Source organism: Acipenser ruthenus, chromosome 44, assembly GCF_902713425.1.
Source record: "Acipenser ruthenus chromosome 44, fAciRut3.2 maternal haplotype, whole genome shotgun sequence".
Taxonomy (NCBI): domain Eukaryota; kingdom Metazoa; phylum Chordata; class Actinopteri; order Acipenseriformes; family Acipenseridae; genus Acipenser; species Acipenser ruthenus.
In genome coordinates, this window is record NC_081232.1 from 3,330,009 (window position 1) to 3,351,822 (window position 21,814).

Below are 21,814 nucleotides of genomic sequence, written 5' to 3' on the forward strand. Positions count from 1 at the left end.
GACACTTGCTGCATCTGTAAAATATTTGTGATTTAGAGGGGGAATACATTGTAAATGTAATAGTTTAACACCTGACCAGACATTTAAAAACAAAATTTGAAGTATCTGCATTTGGTTTTGTAATTTAAATATTTTGAACTACAAGTATTTGCGTTTGTATTTAATGTTTTTAAAATAATTTGCCATGTGTATTTATCAAGTTTAGACATGTTAATCACACCTCTATCAATTGCTATTTATTCAACTCAATAAATTCACCTGTTCGTGATCTTCTCAACCTCTGAATTCGCAATTACATGCATTACATCCCAAGTCTGCACTTTGATGGATAGGTTTTTTTTTTTTTTTTTTTTTTTAATTATGTAGAACTCCAAGCTGTATATAAATATCACCTATTCAGTTTCCCCAAAATTGTGACTCCATATTGTGCCCTCGTACATTCATTATTATTAATGTATCTTCAGATTAACTTTGAAGGAAACCGTATCATAATTGTGAGTTATAAAGAATAAAAAGGTGTCCAGTCTCTGAGCCACCTCATGCGTTTCCCATACAACATCAGGTCATAATAAAAGGATGACTGGATGACTGGGAGAATTGGTCGCAATACATATAGTCGACACTACGAACAATGAAAATGTTTTAAATTCATGCAAAAAGCTGTTCGGAAAATATTTATTTTTGGCATCCGTACAAAAGATGAGTATTAAAAAAAAGAGTCTGGAGAAAGATGCTAAAGAGACACTGCCTAGGTAATGTGTTCTATTTTTTTTGGTTTTTTAGGTTTCTATTAGGAAGATAGGTCAGACACATTTTAATTAGGGACGATGGCAAATAAACACTATGTAGCTACCAGATCACTGCTTTCTATGTGTTTTATTGGGGAGATGGGTGTTTAATACATTTTTATTTGGGAAGATGGCAAATAAACAATAATAAAAATAAAACGAATTGCATTTTTAGTTTTATTTTTATTATAGTTTATTTGAAATCTTCCCAAATAAAAATGTATTAAACACCCATCTTCCCAATAAAAACACATAGAAAGCAGTGATCTGGTAGCTACATAGGGTTTATTTGTCAACTTAATATATTTAACATTATTAAATGTGGTAAAACAATTGTCGTTGGATTGTTTGCACTGCCATCTACAGTCCGGAGGATTAATTACATACAGTACAGCCAATCATCCCGACCTTCCTTTTAGTAAGAACTTGCACTGATAGGAACACAGCCCCCTTTAAGATATTACTTTTCAAGCTTTAACACAATTTATAAGAGGACTGAAATGACTCATAATTACCTTGGCATTTACTGACGACGTCTGACTGCGATGTCCTTTTCAACAGGGCTCTCACGCGTGTATCAAACCCATTGTCTGTCAGGATTCCTATATGTACAACAATCACAAATTAAATCAAATGTGCAGTTTACAATAATGTAATTATTGATGTAGGATTGTAATGGAAAACGTTGTTGTTACCAAGGAGTGTGCAGAGCTGAAAAACCAAGTCGACAGTCGTCTTAAGTTAGCTACCACAAAATGCTCGTGCTATGAATTTAATTAAAAAATAGAGTTAGCTTTTGTAACAGAACTGCAGACAATACTAATAACTTAAAATGAGTGCAACATTAAATATCTAGAAATGCTAAATACAGTTTATACTACCTTCTTTTAATTCGTTCTTCAGCTGATCATACTGATCATTGTAGTCTGCCATACTCCACTGGGAAAAAAAAAAGATATGTAATTACTAATTCGCTAAAAACGGAACGTGGAAGCCAATGGAAGCCCATTTCCGGCACAAATAAAAAAAGAAATACATTTTAAAATTACATTATAAGTTCGACATACTATCTCATTATTTTGAATGAGTATCACATTATTTTGATTTACTATCTCCTTATTTTGACTTCACTATCTCATAAGCATACATAATTGAGATTATTAGAAAAATTAAATAAAACACAAACATGTATTCATATATGCCAAATGAGAAAATCCTAGATGGCTGCGAGAAAAAAATAGTACATTTTATTTCAAATATATATATTTTTGTACAGTTAAATCTATTTTTGTATTCAAAGGCTTGCTTAATTTATAGCAGGATTGGTCATTATTAGCAACGCATCTTAGATTTTAGTTGATTCAATTCATAAACCCACCCTAATATATACAATGTTAGAAATAAAACGTTTTCAAAGTTCAAACTACTCCTTTTACGATAAAATGTAATTATAATAATAAGATTATGAAGAAAGAGTTATTGGTGTATGTTTTCACTTAAAAGATACGGTTCTGGTTTTCAATCGTCTGATTTTCAACACTGCAAAACACCAGCAACCTATATTATAAAAGTAATTAAAAAATGTGAAAAAAATATACGTAGTTTCTTTAACGTATTTTCAAATTAACGTACAACACATTGAACTGCACTAACTCACGCTGTCCTATTAAGGTACGTTTGTGTACGTATATTAATATAGGCCTATTTAATTTGTGTATTTTTTATTTTTATTTTTTTTAAATTGTTCTAGTACTCACCGGTCTCTCGAGCAATTAAAACTGCACTGCTAAACTTCTGTCCAGCTATTCCAGTAACCGTAAAAAGGGGGAGGGGATAGTATGGCTTGAAGTGGTCTGACGATTGACTCGAGGAGGGGTGACGATTGACTCGAGGAGGTCTGACGATTGACTCGAGGAGGTCTGACGATTGACTCGAGGAGGGGTGACGATTGACTCGAGGAGGTCTGACGATTGACTCGAGGAGGTCTGACGATTGACTCGAGGAAGAGTGAGGTCTGATGTCTGACGATTGACTCGAGGAGGGGTGAGGATTGACTCGAGGAGGGGTGAAGATTGACTCGAGGAGGTCTGACGATTGACTCGAGGAGGGTTGACAGTTGACTCGAGGAGGGGTGAGGATTGACTCGAGGAGGGGTGACGATTGACTCGAGGAGGTCTGACGATTGACTCGAGGAGGGTTGACAATTGACTCGAGGAGGGGTGAGGATTGACTCGAGGAGGGGTGACGATTGACTCGAGGAGGGGTGACGATTGACTCGAGGAGGGGTGACGATTGACTCGAGGAGGTCTGACGATTGACTCGAGGAGGGGTGAGGTCTGATGTCTGACGATTGACTCAAGGAGGGGTGAGGATTGAATTGAGGAGGGGTGACGATTGACTCGAGGAGGTCTGACGATTGACTCGAGGAGGGTTAACGATTGACTCGAGGAGGGGTGACGATTGACTCGAGGAGGGGTGAGGATTGACTCGAGGAGGGGTGACGATTGACTCGAGGAGGAGTGAGGATTGACTCGAGGAGGGGTGACGATTGACTCGAGGAGGGGTGACGATTGACTCGAGGAGGTCTGACGATTGACTCGAGGAGGGGTGACGATTGACTCGAGGAGGGGTGAGGATTGACTCGAGGAGGGGTGAGGATTGACTCGAGGAGGGGTGAGGATTGACTCGAGGAGGGGTGAGGATTGACTCGAGGAGGGGTGACGATTGACTCGAGGAGGGGTGACGATTGACTCGAGGAGGTCTGACGATTGACTCGAGGAGGGGTGAGGATTGACTCGAGGAGGGGTGACGATTGACTCGAGGAGGGTTGACGATTGACTCGAGGAGGGGTGACGATTGACTCGAGGAGGTCTGACGATTGACTTGAGGAGGGGTGAGGATTGACTTGAGGAGGGGTAAGGTCTGAGGATGTCCTAAAATGGACACCGTACACCTGGAAATATAACATAAAAGTCATGAAAGCAAAAATGCAATCGCCTGCGGCCACACCACCTTGAATAAGCCTGATCTCGTCTGATCTCAGAAGCTAAGCAATGTTGTGCTTGGTTAGTACTTGGATGGGAGACCACCTGGGAATATCAAGTGCTGCAGGCATTACATTTTTGTAATTACATTTTACAATTGAAATGTGTGGAGGACAAAAGGAAATTTTGGAGGAATCACCCCCAGCTCATTAAACATAAAAGTCATGAAAGCAGCAATGCAATCGCCTGCGGCCACACCACCTTGAATAAGCCTGATCTCGTCTGATCTCAGAAGCTAAACAGTGTTGGGCTTGGTTAGTACTTGGATGGGAGACCACCTGGGAATATCAAGTGCTGCAGGCATTACATTTTTGTAATTACATTTTACAATTGAAATGTGTGGAGGACAAAAGGAAATTTTGGAGGAATCACCCCCAGCTCACTAAACATAAAAGTCATGAAAGCAGAAATGCAATCGCCTGCGGCCACACCACCTTGAATAAGCCTGATCTCGTCTGATCTCAGAAGCTAAGCAATGTTGGGCTTGGTTAGTACTTGGATGGGAGACCACCTGGGAATATCAAGTGCTGCAGGCATTACATTTTTGTAATTACATTTTACAATTGAAATGTGTGGAGGACAAAAGGAAATTTTGGAGGAATCACCCCCAGCTCACTAAACATAAAAGTCATGAAAGCAGAAATGCAATCGCCTGCGGCCACACCACCTTGAATAAGCCTGATCTCGTCTGATCTCAGAAGCTAAGCAATGTTGGGCTTGGTTAGTACTTGAATGGGAGACCACCTGGGAATATCAAGTGCTGCAGGCATTACATTTTACAATTGAAATGTGTGGAGGACAAAAGGAAATTTTGGAGGAATCACCCCCAGCTCACTAAACATAAAAGTCATGAAAGCAGAAATGCAATCGCCTGCGGCCACACCACCTTGAATAAGCCTGATCTCAGAAGCTAAGCAATGTTGGGCTTGGTTAGTACTTGGATGGGAGACCACCTGGGAATATCAAGTGCTGCAGGCATTACATTTTTGTAATTACATTTTACAATTGAAATGTGTGGAGGACAAAAGGAAATTTTGGAGGAATCACCCCCAGCTCACTAAACATAAAAGTCATGAAAGCAGAAATGCAATCGCCTGCGGCCACACCACCTTGAATAAGCCTGATCTCAGAAGCTAAGCAATGTTGGGCTTGGTTAGTACTTGGATGGGAGACCACCTGGGAATATCAAGTGCTGCAGGCATTACATTTTACAATTGAAATGTGTGGAGGACAAAAGGAAATTTTGGAGGAAACACCCCCAGCTCACTAAACATAAAAGTCATGAAAGCAGAAATGCAATCGCCTGCGGCCACACCACCTTGAATAAGCCTGATCTCGTCTGATCTCAGAAGCTAAGCAATGTTGGGCTTGGTTAGTACTTGGATGGAAGACCACCTGGGAATATCAAGTGCTGCAGGCATTACATTTTTGTAATTACATTTTACAATTGAAATGTGTGGAGGCCAAAAGGAAATTTTGGAGGAATCACCCCCAGCTCACTAAACATAAAAGTCATGAAAGCAGAAATGCAATCGCCTGCGGCCACACCACCTTGAATAAGCCTGATCTCGTCTGATCTCAGAAGCTAAGCAATGTTGGGCTTGGTTAGTACTTGGATGGGAGACCACCTGGGAATATCAAGTGCTGCAGGCATTACATTTTTGTAATTACATTTTACAATTGAAATGTGTGGAGGACAAAAGGAAATTTTGGAGGAATCACCCCCAGCTCACTAAACATAAAAGTCATGAAAGCAGAAATGCAATCGCCTGCGGCCACACCACCTTGAATAAGCCTGATCTCAGAAGCTAAGCAATGTTGGGCTTGGTTAGTACTTGGATGGGAGACCACCTGGGAATATCAAGTGCTGCAGGCATTACATTTTACAATTGAAATGTGTGGACAAAAGGAAATTTTGGAGGAATCACCCCCAGCTCCCTAAACATAAAAGTCATGAAAGCAGAAATGCAATCGCCTGCGGCCACACCACCTTGAATAAGCCTGATCTCGTCTGATCTCAGAAGCTAAGCAATGTTGGGCTTGGTTAGTACTTGGATGGGAGACCACCTGGGAATATCAAGTGCTGCAGGCATTACATTTTACAATTGAAATGTGTGGAGGACAAAAGGAAATTTTGGAGGAATCACCCCCAGCTCACTAAACATAAAAGTCATGAAAGCAGAAATGCAATCGCCTGCGGCAACACCACCTTGAATAAGCCTGATCTCGTCTGATCTCAGAAGCTAAGCAATGTTGGGCTTGGTTAGTACTTGGATGGGAGACCACCTGGGAATATCAAGTGCTGCAGGCATTACATTTTACAATTGAAATGTGTGGAGGACAAAAGGAAATTTTGGAGGAATCACCCCCAGCTCACTAAACATAAAAGTCATGAAAGCAGAAATGCAATCGCCTGAGGCCACACCACCTTGAATAAGCCTGATCTCAGAAGCTAAGCAATGTTGGGCTTGGTTAGTACTTGGATGGGAGACCACCTGGGAATATCAAGTGCTGCAGGCATTACATTTTACAATTGAAATGAGTGAAGGACAAAAGGAAATTTTGGAGGAATCACCCACAGCTCACTAAACATAAAAGTCATGAAAGCAGAAATGCAATCGCCTGCGGCCACACCACCTTGAAAAAGCCTGATCTCGTCTGATCTCACAAACTAAGCAATGTTGGGCTTGGTTAGTACTTGGATGGGAGACCACCTGGGAATATCAAGTGCTGCAGGCATTACATTTTTGTAATTACATTTTACAATTGAAATGTGTGGAGGACAAAAGGAAATTTTGGAGGAATCACCCCCAGCTCACTAAACATAAAAGTCATGAAAGCAGAAATGCAATCGCCTGCGGCCACACCACCTTGAATAAGCCTGATCTCGCCTGATCTCAGAAGCTAAGCAATGTTGGGCTTGGTTAGTACTTGGATGGGAGACCACCTGGGAATATCAAGTGCTGCAGGCATTACATTTTTGTAATTACATTTTACAATTGAAATGTGTGGAGGACAAAAGGAAATTTTGGAGGAATCACCCCCAGCTCACTAAACATAAAAGTCATGAAAGCAGAAATGCAATCGCCTGCGGCCACACCACCTTGAATAAGCCTGATCTCAGAAGCTAAGCAATGTTGGGCTTGGTTAGTACTTGGATGGGAGACCACCTGGGAATATCAAGTGCTGCAGGCATTACATTTTTGTAATTACATTTTACAATTGAAATGTGTGGAGGACAAAAGGAAATTTTGGAGGAATCACCCCCAGCTCACTAAACATAAAAGTCATGAAAGCAGAAATGCAATCGCCTGCGGCCACACCACCTTGAATAAGCCTGATCTCGTCTGATCTCAGAAGCTAAGCAATGTTGGGCTTGGTTAGTATTTGGATGGGAGACCACCTGGGAATATCAAGTGCTGCAGGCATTACATTTTTGTAATTACATTTTACAATTGAAATGTGGAGGACAAAAGGAAATTTTGGAGGAATCACCCCCAGCTCACTAAACATAAAAGTCATGAAAGCAGAAATGCACTCGCCTGTGGCCACACCACCTTGAATAAGCCTGATCTCGTCTGATCTCAGAAGCTAAGCAATGTTGGGCTTGGTTAGTACTTGGATGGGAGACCACCTGGGAATATCAAGTGCTGCAGGCATTACATTTTTGTAATTACATTTTACAATTGAAATGTGTGGAGGACAAAAGGAAATTTTGGAGGAATCACCCCCAGCTCACTAAACATAAAAGTCATGAAAGCAGAAATGCAATCGCCTGTGGCCACACCACCTTGAATAAGCCTGATCTCGCCTTATCTCAGAAGCTAAGCAATGTTGGGCTTGGTTAGTACTTGGATGGGAGACCACCTGGGAATATCAAGTGCTGCAGGCATTACATTTTACAATTGAAATGTGTGGAGGACAAAAGGAAATTTTGGAGGAATCACCCCCAGCTCACTAAACATAAAAGTCATGAAAGCAGCAATGCAATCGCCTGCGGCCACACCACCTTGAATAAGCCTGATCTCAGAAGCTAAGCAATGTTGGGCTTGGTTAGTACTTGGATGGGAGACCACCTGGGAATATCAAGTGCTGCAGGCATTACATTTTTGTAATTACATTTTACAATTGAAATGTGTGGAGGACAAAAGGAAATTTAGGAGGAATCACCCCAAGCTCCCTAAACATAAAAGTCATGAAAGCAGAAATGCAATCGCCTGCGGCCACACCACCTTGAATAAGCCTGATCTTAGAAGCTAAGCAATGTTGGGCTTGGTTAGTACTTGGATGGGAGACCACCTGGGAATATCAAGTGCTGCAGGCATTACATTTTACAATTGAAATGTGTGGAGGACAAAAGGAAATTTTGGAGGAATCACCCCCAGCTCACTAAACATAAAAGTCATGAAAGCAGAAATGCAATCGCCTGCGGCCACACCACCTTGAATAAGCCTGATCTCAGAAGCTAAGCAATGTTGGGCTTGGTTAGTACTTGGATGGGAGACCACCTGGGAATATCAAGTGCTGCAGGCATTACATTTTACAATTGAAATGTGTGGAGGACAAAAGGAAATTTAGGAGGAATCACCCCCAGCTCCCTAAACATAAAAGTCATGAAAGCAGAAATGCAATCGCCTGCGGCCACACCACCTTGAATAAGCCTGATCTCAGAAGCTAAGCAATGTTGGGCTTGGTTAGTACTTGGATGGGAGACCACCTGGGAATATCAAGTGCTGCAGGCATTACATTTTTGTAATTACATTTTACAATTGAAATGTGTGGAGGACAAAAGGAAATTTTGGAGGAATCACCCCCAGCTCACTAAACATAAAAGTCATGAAAGCAGAAATGCAATCGCCTGCGGCCACACCACCTTGAATAAGCCTGATCTCAGAAGCTAAGCAATGTTGGTCTTGGTTAGTACTTGGATGGGAGACCACCTGGGAATATCAAGTGCTGCAGGCATTACATTTTTGTAATTACATTTTACAATTGAAATGTGTGGAGGACAAAAGGAAATTTTGGAGGAATCACCCCCAGCTCACTAAACATAAAAGTCATGAAAGCAGAAATGCAATCGCCTGCGGCCACACCACCTTGAATAAGCCTGATCTCGTCTGATCTCAGAAGCTAAGCAATGTTGGCCTTGGTTAGTACTTGGATGGGAGACCACCTGGGAATATCAAGTGCTGCAGGCATTACATTTTTGTAATTACATTTTACAATTGAAATGTGTGGAGGACAAAAGGAAATTTTGGAGGAATCACCCCCAGCTCACTAAACATAAAAGTCATGAAAGCAGAAATGCAATCGCCTGCGGCCACACCACCTTGAATAAGCCTGATCTCAGAAGCTAAGCAATGTTGGGCTTGGTTAGTACTTGGATGGGAGACCACCTGGGAATATCAAGTGCTGCAGGCATTACATTTTACAATTGAAATGTGTGGAGGACAAAAGGAAATTTTGGAGGAATCACCCCCAGCTCCCTAAATATAAAAGTCATGAAAGCAGAAATGCAATCGCCTGCGGCCACACCACCTTGAATAAGCCTGATCTCGTCTGATCTCAGAAGCTAAGCAATGTTGGGCTTGGTTAGTACTTGGATGGGAGACCACCTGGGAATATCAAGTGCTGCAGGCATTACATTTTACAATTGAAATGTGTGGAGGACAAAAGGAAATTTTGGAGGAATCACCCCCAGCTCACTAAACATAAAAGTCATGAAAGCAGAACTGCAATCGCCTGCGTCCACACCACCTTGAATAAGCCTGATCTCGTCTGATCTCAGAAGCTAAGCAATGTTGGGCTTGGTTAGTACTTGGATGGGAGACCTCCTGGGAATATCAAGTGCTGCAGGCATTACATTTTACAATTGAAATGTGTGGAGGACAAAAGGAAATTTTGGAGGAATCACCCCCAGCTCACTAAACATAAAAGTCATGAAAGCAGAAATGCAATCGCCTGCGGCCACACCACCTTGAATAAGCCTGATCTCAGAAGCTAAGCAATGTTGGGCTTGGTAAATGCTTGGATGGGAGACCACCTGGGAATATCAAGTGCTGCAGGCATTACATTTTACAATTGAAATGAGTGGAGGACAAAAGGAAATTTTGGAGGAATCACCCACAGCTCACTAAACATAAAAGTCATGAAAGCAGAAATGCAATCGCCTGCGGCCACACCACCTTGAATAAGCCTGATCTCAGAAGCTAAGCAATGTTGGGCTTGGTTAGTACTTGGATGGGAGACCACCTGGGAATATCAAGTGCTGCAGGCATTACATTTTACAATTGAAATGTGTGGAGGACAAAAGGAAATTTTGGAGGAATCACCCCCAGCTCACTAAACATAAAAGTCATGAAAGCAGAAATGCAATCGCCTGCGGCCACACCACCTTGAATAAGCCTGATCTCAGAAGCTAAGCAATGTTGGGCTTGGTTAGTACTTGGATGGAAGACCACCTGGGAATATCAAGTGCTGCAGGCATTACATTTTTGTAATTACATTTTACAATTGAAATGTGTGGAGGACAAAAGGAAATTTTGGAGGAATCACCCCCAGCTCACTAAACATAAAAGTCATGAAAGCAGAAATGCAATCGCCTGCGGCCACACCACCTTGAATAAGCCTGATCTCAGAAGCTAAGCAATGTTGGGCTTGGTTAGTACTTGGATGGAAGACCACCTGGGAATATCAAGTGCTGCAGGCATTACATTTTTGTAATTACATTTTACAATTGAAATGTGTGGAGGACAAAAGGAAATTTTGGAGGAATCACCCCCAGCTCACTAAACATAAAAGTCATGAAAGCAAAAATGCAATCGCCTGCGGCCACACCACCTTGAATAAGCCTGATCTCGTCTGATCTCAGAAGCTAAGCAATGTTGTGCTTGGTTAGTACTTGGATGGGAGACCACCTGGGAATATCAAGTGCTGCAGGCATTACATTTTTGTAATTACATTTTACAATTGAAATGTGTGGAGGACAAAAGGAAATTTTGGAGGAATCACCCCCAGCTCATTAAACATAAAAGTCATGAAAGCAGCAATGCAATCGCCTGCGGCCACACCACCTTGAATAAGCCTGATCTCGTCTGATCTCAGAAGCTAAACAGTGTTGGGCTTGGTTAGTACTTGGATGGGAGACCACCTGGGAATATCAAGTGCTGCAGGCATTACATTTTACAATTGAAATGTGTGGAGGACAAAAGGAAATTTTGGAGGAATCACCCCCAGCTCACTAAACATAAAAGTCATGAAAGCAGAAATGCAATCGCCTGCGGCCACACCACCTTGAATAAGCCTGATCTCGTCTGATCTCAGAAGCTAAGCAATGTTGGGCTTGGTTAGTACTTGGATGGGAGACCACCTGGGAATATCAAGTGCTGCAGGCATTACATTTTTGTAATTACATTTTACAATTGAAATGTGTGGAGGACAAAAGGAAATTTTGGAGGAATCACCCCCAGCTCCCTAAACATAAAAGTCATGAAAGCAGAAATGCAATCGCCTGCGGCCACACCACCTTGAATAAGCCTGATCTCAGAAGCTAAGCAATGTTGGGCTTGGTTAGTACTTGGATGGGAGACCAACTGGGAATATCAAGTGCTGCAGGCATTACATTTTTGTAATTACATTTTACAATTGAAATGTGTGGAGGACAAAAGGAAATTTTGGAGGAATCACCCCCAGCTCACTAAACATAAAAGTCATGAAAGCAGAAATGCAATCGCCTGCGGCCACACCACCTTGAATAAGCCTGTTCTCGTCTGATCTCAGAAGCTAAGCAATGTTGGGCTTGGTTAGTACTTGGATGGGAGACCACCTGGGAATATCAAGTGCTGCAGGCATTATATTTTTGTAATTACATTTTACAATTGAAATGTGTGGAGGACAAAAGGAAATTTTGGAGGAATCACCCCCAGCTCACTAAACATAAAAGTCATGAAAGCAGAAATGCAATCGCCTGCGGCCACACCACCTTGAATAAGCCTGATCTCGTCTGATCTCAGAAGCTAAGCAGTGTTGGGCTTGGTTAGTACTTGGATGGGAGACCACCTGGGAATATCAAGTGCTGCAGGCATTACATTTTTGTAATTACATTTTACAATTGAAATGTGTGGAGGACAAAAGGAAATTTTGGAGGAATCACCCCCAGCTCACTAAACATAAAAGTCATGAAAGCAGAAATGCAATCGCCTGCGGCCACACCACCTTGAATAAGCCTGATCTCGCCTGATCTCAGAAGCTAAGCAATGTTGGGCTTGGTTAGTACTTGGATGGGAGACCACCTGGGAATATCACGTGCTGCAGGCATTACATTTTTGTAATTACATTTTACATTTGAAATGTGTGGAGGACAAAAGGAAATTTTGGAGGAATCACCCCCAGCTCACTAAACATAAAAGTCATGAAAGCAGAAATGCAATCGCCTGCGGCCACACCACCTTGAATAAGCCTGATCTCGTCTGATCTCAGAAGCTAAGCAATGTTGGGCTTGGTTAGTACTTGGATGGGAGACCACCTGGCAATATCAAGTGCTGCAGGCATTACATTTTACAATTGAAATGTGTGGAGGACAAAAGGAAATTTTGGAGGAATCACCCCCAGCTCACTAAACATAAAAGTCATGAAAGCAGAAATGCAATCGCCTGCGGCCACACCACCTTGAATAAGCCTGATCTCGTCTGAGCTCTGAAGCTAAGCAATGTTGGGCTTGGTTAGTACTTGGATGGGAGACCACCTGGGAATATCAAGTGCTGCAGGCATTACATTCTTGTTATTACATTTTACAATTGAAATGTGTGGAGGACAAAAGGAAATTTTGGAGGAATCACCCCCAGCTCACTAAACATAAAAGTCATGAAAGCAGAAATGCAATCGCCTGCGGCCACACCACCTTGAATAAGCCTGATCTCGTCTGATCTCAGAAGCTAAGCAATGTTGGGCTTGGTTAGTACTTGGATGGGAGACCACCTGGGAATATCAAGTGCTGCAGGCATTACATTTTACAATTGAAATGTGTGGAGGACAAAAGGAAATTTTGGAGGAATCACCCCCAGCTCACTAAACATAAAAGTCATGAAAGCAGAAATGCAATCGCCTGCGGCCACACCACCTTGAATAAGCCTGATCTCGTCTGATCTCAGAAGCTAAGCAATGTTGGGCTTGGTTAGTACTTAGATGGGAGACCACCTGGGAATATCAAGTGCTGCAGGCATTACATTTTTGTAATTACATTTTACAATTGAAATGTGTGGAGGACAAAAGGAAATTTTGGAGGAATCACCCCCAGCTCACTAAACATAAAAGTCATGAAAGCAGAAATGCAATCGCCTGCGGCCACACCACCTTGAATAAGCCTGATCTCGTCTGATCTCAGAAGCTAAGCAATGTTGGGCTTGGTTAGTACTTGGATGGGAGACCACCTGGGAATATCAAGTGCTGCAGGCATTACATTTTACAATTGAAATGTGTGGAGGACAAAAGGAAATTTTGGAGGAATCACCCCCAGCTCCCTAAACATAAAAGTCATGAAAGCAGAAATGCAATCGCCTGCGGCCACACCACCTTGAATAAGCCTGATCTCGTCTGATCTCAGAAGCTAAGCAATGTTGGGCTTGGTTAGTACTTGGATGGGAGACCACCTGGGAATATCAAGTGCTACAGGCATTACATTTTTGTAATTACATTTTACAATTGAAATGTGTGGAGGCCAAAGGGAAATTTTGGAGGAATCACCCCCAGCTCACTAAACATAAAAGTCATGAAAGCAGAAATGCAATCGCCTGCGGCCACACCACCTTGAATAAGCCTGATCTCGTCTGATCTCAGAAGCTAAGCAATGTTGGGCTTGGTTAGTACTTGGATGGGAGACCACCTGGGAATATCAAGTGCTGCAGGCATTACATTTTACAATTGAAATGTGTGGAGGACAAAAGGAAATTTTGGAGGAATCACCCCCAGCTCCCTAAACATAAAAGTCATGAAAGCAGAAATGCAATCGCCTGCGGCCACACCACCTTGAATAAGCCTGATCTCGTCTGATCTCAGAAGCAAAGCAATGTTGGGCTTGGTTAGAACTTGGATGGGAGACCACCTGGGAATATCAAGTGCTACAGGCATTACATTTTTGTAATTACATTTTACAATTGAAATGTGTGGAGGACAAAAGGAAATTTTGGAGGAATCACCCCCAGCTCCCTAAACATAAAAGTCATGAAAGCAGAAATGCAATCGCCTGCGGCCACACCACCTTGAATAAGCCTGATCTCGTCTGATCTCAGAAGCTAAGCAATGTTGGGCTTGGTTAGTACTTGGATGGGAGACCACCTGGGAATATCAAGTGCTGCAGGCATTACATTTTACAATTGAAATGTGTGGAGGACAAAAGGAAATTTTGGAGGAATCACCCCCAGCTCCCTAAACATAAAAGTCATGAAAGCAGAAATGCAATCGCCTGCGGCCACACCACCTTGAATAAGCCTGATCTCAGAAGCTAAGCAATGTTGGGCTTGTTTAGTACTTGGATGGGAGACCACCTGGGAATATCAAGTGCTGCAGGCATTACATTTTTGTAATTACATTTTACAATTGAAATGTGTGGAGGACAAAAGGAAATTTTGGAGGAATCACCCCCAGCTCACTAAACATAAAAGTCATGAAAGCAGAAATGCAATCGCCTGCGGCCACACCACCTTGAATAAGCCTGATCTCGTCTGATCTCAGAAGCTAAGCAATGTTGGGCTTGGTTAGTACTTGGATGGGAGACCACCTGGGAATATCAAGTGCTGCAGGCATTACATTTTTGTAATTACATTTTACAATTGAAATGTGTGGAGGACAAAAGGAAATTTTGGAGGAATCACCCCCAGCTCACTAAACATAAAAGTCATGAAAGCAGAAATGCAATCGCCTGCGGCCACACCACCTTGAATAAGCCTGATCTCAGAAGCTAAGCAATGTTGGGCTTGGTTAGTACTTGGATGGGAGACCACCTGGGAATATCAAGTGCTGCAGGCATTACATTTTTGTAATTACATTTTACAATTGAAATGTGTGGAGGACAAAAGGAAATTTTGGAGGAATCACCCCCAGCTCACTAAACATAAAAGTCATGAAAGCAGAAATGCAATCGCCTGCGGCCACACCACCTTGAATAAGCCTGATCTCGTCTGATCTCAGAAGCTAAGCAATGTTGGGCTTGGTTAGTACTTGGATGGGAGACCACCTGGGAATATCAAGTGCTGCAGGCATTACATTTTACAATTGAAATGTGTGGAGGACAAAAGGAAATTTTGGAGGAATCACCCCCAGCTCCCTAAACATAAAAGTCATGAAAGCAGAAATGCAATCGCCTACGGCCACACCACCTTGAATAAGCCTGATCTCGTCTGATCTCAGAAGCTAAGCAATGTTGGGCTTGGTTAGTACTTGGATGGGAGACCACCTGGGAATATCAAGTGCTGCAGGCATTACATTTTTGTAATTACATTTTACAATTGAAATGTGTGGAGGACAAAAGGAAATTTTGGAGGAATCACCCCCAGCTCACTAAACATAAAAGTCATGAAAGCAGAAATGCAATCGCCTGCGGCCACACCACCTTGAATAAGCCTGATCTCAGAAGCTAAGCAATGTTGGGCTTGGTTAGTACTTGGATGGGAGACCACCTGGGAATATCAAGTGCTGCAGGCATTACATTTTTGTAATTACATTTTACAATTGAAATGTGTGGAGGACAAAAGGAAATTTTGGAGGAATCACCCCCAGCTCACTAAACATAAAAGTCATGAAAGCAGAAATGCAATCGCCTGCGGCCACACCACCTTGAATAAGCCTGATCTCGTCTGATCTCAGAAGCTAAGCAATGTTGGGCTTGGTTAGTACTTGGATGGGAGACCACCTGGGAATATCAAGTGCTGCAGGCATTACATTTTTGTAATTACATTTTACAATTGAAATGTGTGGAGGACAAAAGGAAATTTTGGAGGAATCACCCCCAGCTCACTAAACATAAAAGTCATGAAAGCAGAAATGCAATCGCCTGCGGCCACACCACCTTGAATAAGCCTGATCTCAGAAGCTAAGCAATGTTGGGCTTGGTTAGTACTTGGATGGGAGACCACCTGGGAATATCAAGTGCTGCAGGCATTACATTTTTGTAATTACATTTTACAATTGAAATGTGTGGAGGACAAAAGGAAATTTTGGAGGAATCACCCCCAGCTCACTAAACATAAAAGTCATGAAAGCAGAAATGCAATCGCCTGCGGCCACACCACCTTGAATAAGCCTGATCTCGTCTGATCTCAGAAGCTAAGCAATGTTGGGCTTGGTTAGTACTTGGATGGGAGACCACCTGGGAATATCAAGTGCTGCAGGCATTACATTTTACAATTGAAATGTGTGGAGGACAAAAGGAAATTTTGGAGGAATCACCCCCAGCTCCCTAAACATAAAAGTCATGAAAGCAGAAATGCAATCGCCTACGGCCACACCACCTTGAATAAGCCTGATCTCGTCTGATCTCAGAAGCTAAGCAATGTTGGGCTTGGTTAGTACTTGGATGGGAGACCACCTGGGAATATCAAGTGCTGCAGGCATTACATTTTTGTAATTACATTTTACAATTGAAATGTGTGGAGGACAAAAGGAAATTTTGGAGGAATCACCCCCAGCTCACTAAACATAAAAGTCATGAAAGCAGAAATGCAATCGCCTGCGGCCACACCACCTTGAATAAGCCTGATCTCAGAAGCTAAGCAATGTTGGGCTTGGTTAGTACTTGGATGGGAGACCACCTGGGAATATCAAGTGCTGCAGGCATTACATTTTTGTAATTAAATTTTACAATTGAAATGTGTGGAGGACAAAAGGAAATTTTGGAGGAATCACCCCCAGCTCACTAAACATAAAAGTCATGAAAGCAGAAATGCAATCGCCTGCGGCCACACCACCTTGAATAAGCCTGATCTCAGAAGCTAAGCAATGTTGGGCTTGGTTAGTACTTGGATGGGAGACCACCTGGGAATATCAAGTGCTGCAGGCATTACATTTTACAATTGAAATGTGTGGAGGACAAAAGGAAATTTTGGAGGAATCACCCCCAGCTCACTAAACATAAAAGTCATGAAAGCAGAAATGCAATCTCCTGCGGCCACACCACCTTGAATAAGCCTGATCGCTTCTGATCTCAGAAGCTAAGAAATGTTGGGCTTGGTTAGTACTTGGATGGGAGACCACCTGGGAATATCAAGTGCTGCAGGCATTACATTTTACAATTGAAATGTGTGGAGGACAAAAGGAAATTTTGGAGGAATCACCCCCAGCTCACTAAACATAAAAGTCATGAAAGCAGGAATGCAACCGCCTGCGGCCACACCACCTTGAATAAGCCTGATCTCAGAAGCTAAGCAATGTTGGGCTTGGTTAGTACTTGGATGGAAGACCACTTGGGAATATCAAGTGCTGCAGGCATTACATTTTTGTAATTACATTTTACAATTGAAATGTGTGGAGGACAAAAGGAAATTTTGGAGGAATCACCCCCAGCTCACTAAACATAAAAGTCATGAAAGCAGAAATGCAATCGCCTGCGGCCACACCACCTTGAATAAGCCTGATCTCAGAAGCTAAGCAAAGTTGGGCTTGGTTACTACTTGGATGGGAGACCACCTGGGAATATCAAGTGCTGCAGGCATTACATTTTTGTAATTACATTTTACAATTGAAATGTGTGGAGGACAAAAGGAAATTTTGGAGGAATCACCCCCAGCTCACTAAACATAAAAGTCATGAAAGCAGAAATGCAATCGCCTGCGGCCACACCACCTTGAATAAGCCTGATCTCAGAAGCTAAGCAATGTTGGGCTTGGTTAGTACTTGGATGGGAGACCACCTGGGAATATCAAGTGCTGCAGGCATTACATTTTACAATTGAAATGTGTGGAGGCCAAAAGGAAATTTTGGAGGAATCACCCCCAGCTCCCTAAACATAAAAGTCATGAAAGCAGAAATGCAATCGCCTGCGGCCACACCACCTTGAATAAGCCTGATCTCGTCTGATCTCAGAAGCTAAGCAATGTTGGGCTTGGTTAGTACTTGGATGGGAGACCACCTGGGAATATCAAGTGCTGCAGGCATTACATTTTACAATTGAAATGTGTGGAGGCCAAAAGGAAATTTTGGAGGAATCACCCCCAGCTCCCTAAACATAAAAGTCATGAAAGCAGAAATGCAATCGCCTGCGGCCACACCACCTTGAATAAGCCTGATCTCGTCTGATCTCAGAAGCTAAGCAATGTTGGGCTTGGTTAGTACTTGGATGGGAGACCACCTGGGAATATCAAGTGCTGCAGGCATTACATTTTACAATTGAAATGTGTGGAGGACAAAAGGAAATTTTGGAGGAATCACCCCCAGCTCCCTAAACATAAAAGTCATGAAAGCAGAAATGCAATCGCCTACGGCCACACCACCTTGAATAAGCCTGATCTCGTCTGATCTCAGAAGCTAAGCAATGTTGGGCTTGGTTAGTACTTGGATGGGAGACCACCTGGGAATATCAAGTGCTGCAGGCATTACATTTTTGTAATTACATTTTACAATTGAAATGTGTGGAGGACAAAAGGAAATTTTGGAGGAATCACCCCCAGCTCACTAAACATAAAAGTCATGAAAGCAGAAATGCAATCGCCTGCGGCCACACCACCTTGAATAAGCCTGATCTCAGAAGCTAAGCAATGTTGGGCTTGGTTAGTACTTGGATGGGAGACCACCTGGGAATATCAAGTGCTGCAGGCATTACATTTTTGTAATTAAATTTTACAATTGAAATGTGTGGAGGACAAAAGGAAATTTTGGAGGAATCACCCCCAGCTCACTAAACATAAAAGTCATGAAAGCAGAAATGCAATCGCCTGCGGCCACACCACCTTGAATAAGCCTGATCTCAGAAGCTAAGCAATGTTGGGCTTGGTTAGTACTTGGATGGGAGACCACCTGGGAATATCAAGTGCTGCAGGCATTACATTTTACAATTGAAATGTGTGGAGGACAAAAGGAAATTTTGGAGGAATCACCCCCAGCTCACTAAACATAAAAGTCATGAAAGCAGAAATGCAATCTCCTGCGGCCACACCACCTTGAATAAGCCTGATCGCTTCTGATCTCAGAAGCTAAGAAATGTTGGGCTTGGTTAGTACTTGGATGGGAGACCACCTGGGAATATCAAGTGCTGCAGGCATTACATTTTTGTAATTACATTTTACAATTGAAATGTGTGGAGGAAAAAAGGAAATTTTGGAGGACTCACCCCCAGCTCACTAAACATAAAAGTCATGAAAGCAGAAATGCAATCGCCTGCGGCCACACCACCTTGAATAAGCCTGATCTCGTCTGATCTCAGAAGCTAAGCAATGTTGGGCTTGGTTAGTACTTGGATGGGAGACCACCTGGGAATATCAAGTGCTGCAGGCATTACATTTTACAATTGAAATGTGTGGAGGACAAAAGGAAATTTTGGAGGAATCACCCCCAGCTCACTAAACATAAAAGTCATGAAAGCAGAAATGCAATCGCCTGCGGCCACACCACCTTGAATAAGCCTGATCTCGTCTGATCTCAGAAGCTAAGCAATGTTGGGCTTGGTTAGTACTTGGATGGGAGACCACCTGGGAATATCAAGTGCTGCAGGCATTACATTTTACAATTGAAATGTGTGGAGGACAAAAGGAAATTTTGGAGGAATCACCCCCAGCTCACTAAACATAAAAGTCATGAAAGCAGAAATGCAATCGCCTGCGGCCACACCACCTTGAATAAGCCTGATCTTGTCTGATCTCAGAAGCTAAGCAATGTTGGGCTTGGTTAGTACTTGGATGGGAGACCACCTGGGAATATCAAGTGCTGCAGGCATTACATTTTACAATTGAAATGTGTGGAGGCCAAAAGGAAATTTTGGAGGAATCACCCCCAGCTCCCTAAACATAAAAGTCATGAAAGCAGAAATGCAATCGCCTGCGGCCACACCACCTTGAATAAGCCTGATCTCGTCTGATCTCAGAAGCTAAGCAATGTTGGGCTTGGTTAGTACTTGGATGGGAGACCACCTGGGAATATCAAGTGCTGCAGGCATTACATTTTACAATTGAAATGTGTGGAGGACAAAAGGAAATTTTGGAGGAATCACCCCCAGCTCCCTAAACATAAAAGTCATGAAAGCAGAAATGCAATCGCCTGCGGCCACACCACCTTGAATAAGCCTGATCTCGTCTGATCTCAGAAGCTAAGCAATGTTGGGCTTGGTTAGTACTTGGATGGGAGACCACCTGGGAATATCAAGTGCTGCAGGCATTACATTTTTGTAATTACATTTTACAATTGAAATGTGTGGAGGACAAAAGGAAATTTTGGAGGAATCACCCCCAGCTCACTAAACATTAAAGTCATGAAAGCAGAAATGCAACCGCCTGCGGCCACACCACCTTGAATAAGCCTGATCTCGTCTGATCTCAGAAGCTAAGCAATGTTGGGCTTGGTTAGTACTTGGATGGGAGACCACCTGGTAATATCAAGTGCTGCAGGCATTACATTTTACAATTGAAATGTGTGGAGGACAAAAGGAAATTTTGGAGGAATCACCCCCAGCTCACTAAAAATAAAAGTCATGAAAGCAGAAATGCAATCGCCTGCGGCCACACCACCTTGAATAAGCCTGATCTCGTCTGATCTCAGAAGCTAAGCAATGTTGGGCTTGGTTAGTACTTGGATGGGAGACCACCTGGGAATATCAAGTGCTGCAGGCATTACATTTTACAATTGAAATGTGTGGAGGCCAAAAGGAAATTTTGGAGGAATCGCCCCCAGCTCACTAAACATAAAAGTCATGAAAGCAAAAAAGCAATCGCCTGTGGCCACACCACCTTGAATAAGCCTGATCTCGTCTGATCTCAGAAGCTAAGCAATGTTGGGCTTGGTTAGTACTTGGATGGGAGACCACCAGGGAATATCAAGTGCTGCAGGCATTACATTTTACAATTGAAATGTGTGGAGGACAAAAGGAAATTTTGGAGGAATCACCCCCAGCTCACTAAACATAAAAGTCATGAAAGCAGAAATGCAATCGCCTGCGGCCACACCACCTTGAATAAGCCTGATCTCGTCTGATCTCAGAAGCTAAGCAATGTTGGGCTTGGTTAGTACTTGGATGGGAGACCACCTGGGAATATCAAGTGCTGCAGGCATTACATTTTTGTAATTACATTTTACAATTGAAATGTGTGTAGGCCAAAAGGAAATTTTGGAGGAATCACCCCCAGCTCACTAAACATAAAAGTCATGAAAGCAGAAATGCAATCGCCTGCGGCCACACCACCTTGAATAAGCCTGATCTCGTCTGATCTCAGAAGCTAAGCAATGTTGGGCTTGGTTAGTACTTGGATGGGAGACCACCTGGGAATATCAAGTGCTGCAGGCATTACATTTTACAATTGAAATGTGTGGAGGACAAAAGGAAATTTTGGAGGAATCACCCCCAGCTCACTAAACATAAAAGTCATGAAAGCAGAAATGCAATCGCCTGCGGCCACACCACCTTGAATAAGCCTGATCTCGTCTGATCTCAGAAGCTAAGCAATGTTGGGCTTGGTTAGTACTTGGATGGGAGACCACCTGGGAATATCAAGTGCTGCAGGCATTACATTTTTGTAATTACATTTTACAATTGAAATGTGTGGAGGACAAAAGGAAATTTTGGAGGAATCACCCCCAGCTCACTAAACATAAAATTCATGAAAGCAGAAATGCAATCGCCTGCGGCCACACCACCTTGAATAAGCCTGATCTCGTCTGATCTCAGAAGCTAAGCAATGTTGGGCTTGGTTAGTACTTGGATGGGAGACCACCAGGGAATATCAAGTGCTGCAGGCATTACATTTTACAATTGAAATGTGTGGAGGACAAAAGGAAATTTTGGAGGAA

At 42.7% G+C, this 21,814-nt stretch overlaps 49 non-coding genes and 32 pseudogenes across 49 annotated transcripts; all 81 read left to right on the forward strand.

Moving 5' to 3' along the window:
• Positions 1–3,783: 3,783 nt before the first annotated feature.
• On the forward strand, positions 3,784–3,902 carry LOC131712625 (5S ribosomal RNA). The gene has a single exon (XR_009314516.1). It is a non-coding gene; the product is annotated as a 5S ribosomal RNA (ribosomal RNA).
• Positions 3,903–4,016: 114 nt separating this feature from the next.
• On the forward strand, positions 4,017–4,135 carry LOC131711100 (5S ribosomal RNA). The gene has a single exon (XR_009312982.1). It is a non-coding gene; the product is annotated as a 5S ribosomal RNA (ribosomal RNA).
• Positions 4,136–4,249: 114 nt separating this feature from the next.
• Positions 4,250–4,368, forward strand: LOC131715342 (5S ribosomal RNA). The gene has a single exon (XR_009315313.1). It is a non-coding gene; the product is annotated as a 5S ribosomal RNA (ribosomal RNA).
• Positions 4,369–4,482: 114 nt separating this feature from the next.
• Positions 4,483–4,601, forward strand: LOC131710250 (5S ribosomal RNA). The gene has a single exon (XR_009312121.1). It is a non-coding gene; the product is annotated as a 5S ribosomal RNA (ribosomal RNA).
• Positions 4,602–4,701: 100 nt separating this feature from the next.
• Positions 4,702–4,810, forward strand: LOC131714571 (5S ribosomal RNA; annotated as a pseudogene).
• Positions 4,811–4,924: 114 nt separating this feature from the next.
• Positions 4,925–5,033, forward strand: LOC131714572 (5S ribosomal RNA; annotated as a pseudogene).
• A 100-nt stretch (positions 5,034–5,133) lies between these two features.
• LOC131710978 (5S ribosomal RNA) lies at positions 5,134–5,252 on the forward strand. Its single transcript, XR_009312860.1, has one exon. It is a non-coding gene; the product is annotated as a 5S ribosomal RNA (ribosomal RNA).
• A 114-nt stretch (positions 5,253–5,366) lies between these two features.
• On the forward strand, positions 5,367–5,485 carry LOC131715353 (5S ribosomal RNA). The gene has a single exon (XR_009315314.1). It is a non-coding gene; the product is annotated as a 5S ribosomal RNA (ribosomal RNA).
• Positions 5,486–5,599: 114 nt separating this feature from the next.
• Positions 5,600–5,708, forward strand: LOC131714573 (5S ribosomal RNA; annotated as a pseudogene).
• Positions 5,709–5,805: 97 nt separating this feature from the next.
• LOC131715365 (5S ribosomal RNA) lies at positions 5,806–5,924 on the forward strand. Its single transcript, XR_009315315.1, has one exon. It is a non-coding gene; the product is annotated as a 5S ribosomal RNA (ribosomal RNA).
• Positions 5,925–6,024: 100 nt separating this feature from the next.
• LOC131710519 (5S ribosomal RNA) lies at positions 6,025–6,143 on the forward strand. The gene has a single exon (XR_009312393.1). It is a non-coding gene; the product is annotated as a 5S ribosomal RNA (ribosomal RNA).
• Positions 6,144–6,243: 100 nt separating this feature from the next.
• LOC131716144 (5S ribosomal RNA) lies at positions 6,244–6,352 on the forward strand (annotated as a pseudogene).
• A 100-nt stretch (positions 6,353–6,452) lies between these two features.
• LOC131712470 (5S ribosomal RNA) lies at positions 6,453–6,571 on the forward strand. The gene has a single exon (XR_009314361.1). It is a non-coding gene; the product is annotated as a 5S ribosomal RNA (ribosomal RNA).
• Positions 6,572–6,685: 114 nt separating this feature from the next.
• Positions 6,686–6,804, forward strand: LOC131711546 (5S ribosomal RNA). The gene has a single exon (XR_009313432.1). It is a non-coding gene; the product is annotated as a 5S ribosomal RNA (ribosomal RNA).
• Positions 6,805–6,918: 114 nt separating this feature from the next.
• On the forward strand, positions 6,919–7,027 carry LOC131714574 (5S ribosomal RNA; annotated as a pseudogene).
• A 114-nt stretch (positions 7,028–7,141) lies between these two features.
• LOC131711147 (5S ribosomal RNA) lies at positions 7,142–7,260 on the forward strand. Its single transcript, XR_009313029.1, has one exon. It is a non-coding gene; the product is annotated as a 5S ribosomal RNA (ribosomal RNA).
• A 112-nt stretch (positions 7,261–7,372) lies between these two features.
• LOC131710117 (5S ribosomal RNA) lies at positions 7,373–7,491 on the forward strand. The gene has a single exon (XR_009311986.1). It is a non-coding gene; the product is annotated as a 5S ribosomal RNA (ribosomal RNA).
• Positions 7,492–7,605: 114 nt separating this feature from the next.
• On the forward strand, positions 7,606–7,724 carry LOC131714172 (5S ribosomal RNA; annotated as a pseudogene).
• Positions 7,725–7,824: 100 nt separating this feature from the next.
• On the forward strand, positions 7,825–7,933 carry LOC131714575 (5S ribosomal RNA; annotated as a pseudogene).
• Positions 7,934–8,047: 114 nt separating this feature from the next.
• Positions 8,048–8,156, forward strand: LOC131715863 (5S ribosomal RNA; annotated as a pseudogene).
• A 100-nt stretch (positions 8,157–8,256) lies between these two features.
• LOC131714576 (5S ribosomal RNA) lies at positions 8,257–8,365 on the forward strand (annotated as a pseudogene).
• Positions 8,366–8,465: 100 nt separating this feature from the next.
• Positions 8,466–8,574, forward strand: LOC131714577 (5S ribosomal RNA; annotated as a pseudogene).
• Positions 8,575–8,688: 114 nt separating this feature from the next.
• On the forward strand, positions 8,689–8,797 carry LOC131715917 (5S ribosomal RNA; annotated as a pseudogene).
• A 114-nt stretch (positions 8,798–8,911) lies between these two features.
• Positions 8,912–9,030, forward strand: LOC131712193 (5S ribosomal RNA). Its single transcript, XR_009314086.1, has one exon. It is a non-coding gene; the product is annotated as a 5S ribosomal RNA (ribosomal RNA).
• Positions 9,031–9,144: 114 nt separating this feature from the next.
• Positions 9,145–9,253, forward strand: LOC131714578 (5S ribosomal RNA; annotated as a pseudogene).
• A 100-nt stretch (positions 9,254–9,353) lies between these two features.
• LOC131715377 (5S ribosomal RNA) lies at positions 9,354–9,472 on the forward strand. Its single transcript, XR_009315317.1, has one exon. It is a non-coding gene; the product is annotated as a 5S ribosomal RNA (ribosomal RNA).
• A 100-nt stretch (positions 9,473–9,572) lies between these two features.
• Positions 9,573–9,691, forward strand: LOC131711922 (5S ribosomal RNA). Its single transcript, XR_009313811.1, has one exon. It is a non-coding gene; the product is annotated as a 5S ribosomal RNA (ribosomal RNA).
• A 100-nt stretch (positions 9,692–9,791) lies between these two features.
• On the forward strand, positions 9,792–9,900 carry LOC131716462 (5S ribosomal RNA; annotated as a pseudogene).
• Positions 9,901–10,000: 100 nt separating this feature from the next.
• On the forward strand, positions 10,001–10,109 carry LOC131714580 (5S ribosomal RNA; annotated as a pseudogene).
• Positions 10,110–10,209: 100 nt separating this feature from the next.
• On the forward strand, positions 10,210–10,318 carry LOC131715652 (5S ribosomal RNA; annotated as a pseudogene).
• A 114-nt stretch (positions 10,319–10,432) lies between these two features.
• On the forward strand, positions 10,433–10,541 carry LOC131715653 (5S ribosomal RNA; annotated as a pseudogene).
• Positions 10,542–10,655: 114 nt separating this feature from the next.
• LOC131712626 (5S ribosomal RNA) lies at positions 10,656–10,774 on the forward strand. Its single transcript, XR_009314517.1, has one exon. It is a non-coding gene; the product is annotated as a 5S ribosomal RNA (ribosomal RNA).
• A 114-nt stretch (positions 10,775–10,888) lies between these two features.
• On the forward strand, positions 10,889–11,007 carry LOC131711101 (5S ribosomal RNA). The gene has a single exon (XR_009312983.1). It is a non-coding gene; the product is annotated as a 5S ribosomal RNA (ribosomal RNA).
• Positions 11,008–11,107: 100 nt separating this feature from the next.
• LOC131715389 (5S ribosomal RNA) lies at positions 11,108–11,226 on the forward strand. Its single transcript, XR_009315319.1, has one exon. It is a non-coding gene; the product is annotated as a 5S ribosomal RNA (ribosomal RNA).
• Positions 11,227–11,340: 114 nt separating this feature from the next.
• On the forward strand, positions 11,341–11,449 carry LOC131715541 (5S ribosomal RNA; annotated as a pseudogene).
• Positions 11,450–11,563: 114 nt separating this feature from the next.
• On the forward strand, positions 11,564–11,682 carry LOC131712252 (5S ribosomal RNA). The gene has a single exon (XR_009314145.1). It is a non-coding gene; the product is annotated as a 5S ribosomal RNA (ribosomal RNA).
• Positions 11,683–11,796: 114 nt separating this feature from the next.
• Positions 11,797–11,915, forward strand: LOC131710026 (5S ribosomal RNA). Its single transcript, XR_009311891.1, has one exon. It is a non-coding gene; the product is annotated as a 5S ribosomal RNA (ribosomal RNA).
• Positions 11,916–12,029: 114 nt separating this feature from the next.
• On the forward strand, positions 12,030–12,148 carry LOC131713386 (5S ribosomal RNA; annotated as a pseudogene).
• Positions 12,149–12,262: 114 nt separating this feature from the next.
• On the forward strand, positions 12,263–12,381 carry LOC131712880 (5S ribosomal RNA). Its single transcript, XR_009314767.1, has one exon. It is a non-coding gene; the product is annotated as a 5S ribosomal RNA (ribosomal RNA).
• A 100-nt stretch (positions 12,382–12,481) lies between these two features.
• On the forward strand, positions 12,482–12,600 carry LOC131712284 (5S ribosomal RNA). Its single transcript, XR_009314177.1, has one exon. It is a non-coding gene; the product is annotated as a 5S ribosomal RNA (ribosomal RNA).
• A 114-nt stretch (positions 12,601–12,714) lies between these two features.
• LOC131715399 (5S ribosomal RNA) lies at positions 12,715–12,833 on the forward strand. Its single transcript, XR_009315321.1, has one exon. It is a non-coding gene; the product is annotated as a 5S ribosomal RNA (ribosomal RNA).
• A 100-nt stretch (positions 12,834–12,933) lies between these two features.
• Positions 12,934–13,052, forward strand: LOC131709910 (5S ribosomal RNA). Its single transcript, XR_009311774.1, has one exon. It is a non-coding gene; the product is annotated as a 5S ribosomal RNA (ribosomal RNA).
• A 114-nt stretch (positions 13,053–13,166) lies between these two features.
• LOC131715410 (5S ribosomal RNA) lies at positions 13,167–13,285 on the forward strand. Its single transcript, XR_009315324.1, has one exon. It is a non-coding gene; the product is annotated as a 5S ribosomal RNA (ribosomal RNA).
• A 100-nt stretch (positions 13,286–13,385) lies between these two features.
• LOC131711657 (5S ribosomal RNA) lies at positions 13,386–13,504 on the forward strand. Its single transcript, XR_009313543.1, has one exon. It is a non-coding gene; the product is annotated as a 5S ribosomal RNA (ribosomal RNA).
• Positions 13,505–13,618: 114 nt separating this feature from the next.
• Positions 13,619–13,737, forward strand: LOC131715421 (5S ribosomal RNA). Its single transcript, XR_009315327.1, has one exon. It is a non-coding gene; the product is annotated as a 5S ribosomal RNA (ribosomal RNA).
• Positions 13,738–13,837: 100 nt separating this feature from the next.
• Positions 13,838–13,956, forward strand: LOC131714223 (5S ribosomal RNA; annotated as a pseudogene).
• Positions 13,957–14,070: 114 nt separating this feature from the next.
• On the forward strand, positions 14,071–14,189 carry LOC131715433 (5S ribosomal RNA). Its single transcript, XR_009315329.1, has one exon. It is a non-coding gene; the product is annotated as a 5S ribosomal RNA (ribosomal RNA).
• A 100-nt stretch (positions 14,190–14,289) lies between these two features.
• LOC131715310 (5S ribosomal RNA) lies at positions 14,290–14,398 on the forward strand (annotated as a pseudogene).
• A 114-nt stretch (positions 14,399–14,512) lies between these two features.
• On the forward strand, positions 14,513–14,631 carry LOC131715445 (5S ribosomal RNA). Its single transcript, XR_009315331.1, has one exon. It is a non-coding gene; the product is annotated as a 5S ribosomal RNA (ribosomal RNA).
• A 114-nt stretch (positions 14,632–14,745) lies between these two features.
• On the forward strand, positions 14,746–14,854 carry LOC131714581 (5S ribosomal RNA; annotated as a pseudogene).
• Positions 14,855–14,968: 114 nt separating this feature from the next.
• On the forward strand, positions 14,969–15,087 carry LOC131715457 (5S ribosomal RNA). Its single transcript, XR_009315334.1, has one exon. It is a non-coding gene; the product is annotated as a 5S ribosomal RNA (ribosomal RNA).
• A 100-nt stretch (positions 15,088–15,187) lies between these two features.
• On the forward strand, positions 15,188–15,306 carry LOC131712476 (5S ribosomal RNA). Its single transcript, XR_009314367.1, has one exon. It is a non-coding gene; the product is annotated as a 5S ribosomal RNA (ribosomal RNA).
• A 114-nt stretch (positions 15,307–15,420) lies between these two features.
• On the forward strand, positions 15,421–15,529 carry LOC131714582 (5S ribosomal RNA; annotated as a pseudogene).
• A 114-nt stretch (positions 15,530–15,643) lies between these two features.
• LOC131715469 (5S ribosomal RNA) lies at positions 15,644–15,762 on the forward strand. Its single transcript, XR_009315335.1, has one exon. It is a non-coding gene; the product is annotated as a 5S ribosomal RNA (ribosomal RNA).
• A 114-nt stretch (positions 15,763–15,876) lies between these two features.
• LOC131714583 (5S ribosomal RNA) lies at positions 15,877–15,985 on the forward strand (annotated as a pseudogene).
• A 114-nt stretch (positions 15,986–16,099) lies between these two features.
• On the forward strand, positions 16,100–16,218 carry LOC131715480 (5S ribosomal RNA). Its single transcript, XR_009315337.1, has one exon. It is a non-coding gene; the product is annotated as a 5S ribosomal RNA (ribosomal RNA).
• Positions 16,219–16,318: 100 nt separating this feature from the next.
• Positions 16,319–16,437, forward strand: LOC131712477 (5S ribosomal RNA). The gene has a single exon (XR_009314368.1). It is a non-coding gene; the product is annotated as a 5S ribosomal RNA (ribosomal RNA).
• Positions 16,438–16,551: 114 nt separating this feature from the next.
• LOC131714584 (5S ribosomal RNA) lies at positions 16,552–16,660 on the forward strand (annotated as a pseudogene).
• A 114-nt stretch (positions 16,661–16,774) lies between these two features.
• Positions 16,775–16,883, forward strand: LOC131714585 (5S ribosomal RNA; annotated as a pseudogene).
• A 100-nt stretch (positions 16,884–16,983) lies between these two features.
• LOC131713895 (5S ribosomal RNA) lies at positions 16,984–17,102 on the forward strand (annotated as a pseudogene).
• Positions 17,103–17,202: 100 nt separating this feature from the next.
• Positions 17,203–17,311, forward strand: LOC131715905 (5S ribosomal RNA; annotated as a pseudogene).
• A 114-nt stretch (positions 17,312–17,425) lies between these two features.
• Positions 17,426–17,534, forward strand: LOC131715910 (5S ribosomal RNA; annotated as a pseudogene).
• A 114-nt stretch (positions 17,535–17,648) lies between these two features.
• Positions 17,649–17,757, forward strand: LOC131714586 (5S ribosomal RNA; annotated as a pseudogene).
• Positions 17,758–17,857: 100 nt separating this feature from the next.
• On the forward strand, positions 17,858–17,976 carry LOC131715491 (5S ribosomal RNA). Its single transcript, XR_009315338.1, has one exon. It is a non-coding gene; the product is annotated as a 5S ribosomal RNA (ribosomal RNA).
• Positions 17,977–18,076: 100 nt separating this feature from the next.
• Positions 18,077–18,195, forward strand: LOC131715502 (5S ribosomal RNA). Its single transcript, XR_009315339.1, has one exon. It is a non-coding gene; the product is annotated as a 5S ribosomal RNA (ribosomal RNA).
• A 100-nt stretch (positions 18,196–18,295) lies between these two features.
• On the forward strand, positions 18,296–18,414 carry LOC131712478 (5S ribosomal RNA). The gene has a single exon (XR_009314369.1). It is a non-coding gene; the product is annotated as a 5S ribosomal RNA (ribosomal RNA).
• Positions 18,415–18,528: 114 nt separating this feature from the next.
• Positions 18,529–18,637, forward strand: LOC131714587 (5S ribosomal RNA; annotated as a pseudogene).
• A 114-nt stretch (positions 18,638–18,751) lies between these two features.
• On the forward strand, positions 18,752–18,860 carry LOC131714588 (5S ribosomal RNA; annotated as a pseudogene).
• A 100-nt stretch (positions 18,861–18,960) lies between these two features.
• LOC131713896 (5S ribosomal RNA) lies at positions 18,961–19,079 on the forward strand (annotated as a pseudogene).
• Positions 19,080–19,193: 114 nt separating this feature from the next.
• On the forward strand, positions 19,194–19,312 carry LOC131715513 (5S ribosomal RNA). The gene has a single exon (XR_009315340.1). It is a non-coding gene; the product is annotated as a 5S ribosomal RNA (ribosomal RNA).
• Positions 19,313–19,412: 100 nt separating this feature from the next.
• LOC131715524 (5S ribosomal RNA) lies at positions 19,413–19,531 on the forward strand. The gene has a single exon (XR_009315342.1). It is a non-coding gene; the product is annotated as a 5S ribosomal RNA (ribosomal RNA).
• A 100-nt stretch (positions 19,532–19,631) lies between these two features.
• Positions 19,632–19,750, forward strand: LOC131711813 (5S ribosomal RNA). Its single transcript, XR_009313701.1, has one exon. It is a non-coding gene; the product is annotated as a 5S ribosomal RNA (ribosomal RNA).
• Positions 19,751–19,850: 100 nt separating this feature from the next.
• On the forward strand, positions 19,851–19,969 carry LOC131715536 (5S ribosomal RNA). Its single transcript, XR_009315344.1, has one exon. It is a non-coding gene; the product is annotated as a 5S ribosomal RNA (ribosomal RNA).
• Positions 19,970–20,069: 100 nt separating this feature from the next.
• LOC131715547 (5S ribosomal RNA) lies at positions 20,070–20,188 on the forward strand. Its single transcript, XR_009315346.1, has one exon. It is a non-coding gene; the product is annotated as a 5S ribosomal RNA (ribosomal RNA).
• Positions 20,189–20,302: 114 nt separating this feature from the next.
• LOC131712606 (5S ribosomal RNA) lies at positions 20,303–20,421 on the forward strand. Its single transcript, XR_009314497.1, has one exon. It is a non-coding gene; the product is annotated as a 5S ribosomal RNA (ribosomal RNA).
• A 100-nt stretch (positions 20,422–20,521) lies between these two features.
• LOC131715558 (5S ribosomal RNA) lies at positions 20,522–20,640 on the forward strand. Its single transcript, XR_009315347.1, has one exon. It is a non-coding gene; the product is annotated as a 5S ribosomal RNA (ribosomal RNA).
• Positions 20,641–20,740: 100 nt separating this feature from the next.
• On the forward strand, positions 20,741–20,859 carry LOC131711492 (5S ribosomal RNA). Its single transcript, XR_009313378.1, has one exon. It is a non-coding gene; the product is annotated as a 5S ribosomal RNA (ribosomal RNA).
• A 100-nt stretch (positions 20,860–20,959) lies between these two features.
• On the forward strand, positions 20,960–21,078 carry LOC131715569 (5S ribosomal RNA). The gene has a single exon (XR_009315349.1). It is a non-coding gene; the product is annotated as a 5S ribosomal RNA (ribosomal RNA).
• Positions 21,079–21,192: 114 nt separating this feature from the next.
• On the forward strand, positions 21,193–21,311 carry LOC131715580 (5S ribosomal RNA). The gene has a single exon (XR_009315350.1). It is a non-coding gene; the product is annotated as a 5S ribosomal RNA (ribosomal RNA).
• A 100-nt stretch (positions 21,312–21,411) lies between these two features.
• Positions 21,412–21,530, forward strand: LOC131715591 (5S ribosomal RNA). Its single transcript, XR_009315352.1, has one exon. It is a non-coding gene; the product is annotated as a 5S ribosomal RNA (ribosomal RNA).
• A 114-nt stretch (positions 21,531–21,644) lies between these two features.
• Positions 21,645–21,763, forward strand: LOC131710530 (5S ribosomal RNA). Its single transcript, XR_009312404.1, has one exon. It is a non-coding gene; the product is annotated as a 5S ribosomal RNA (ribosomal RNA).
• Positions 21,764–21,814: the final 51 nt, after the last annotated feature.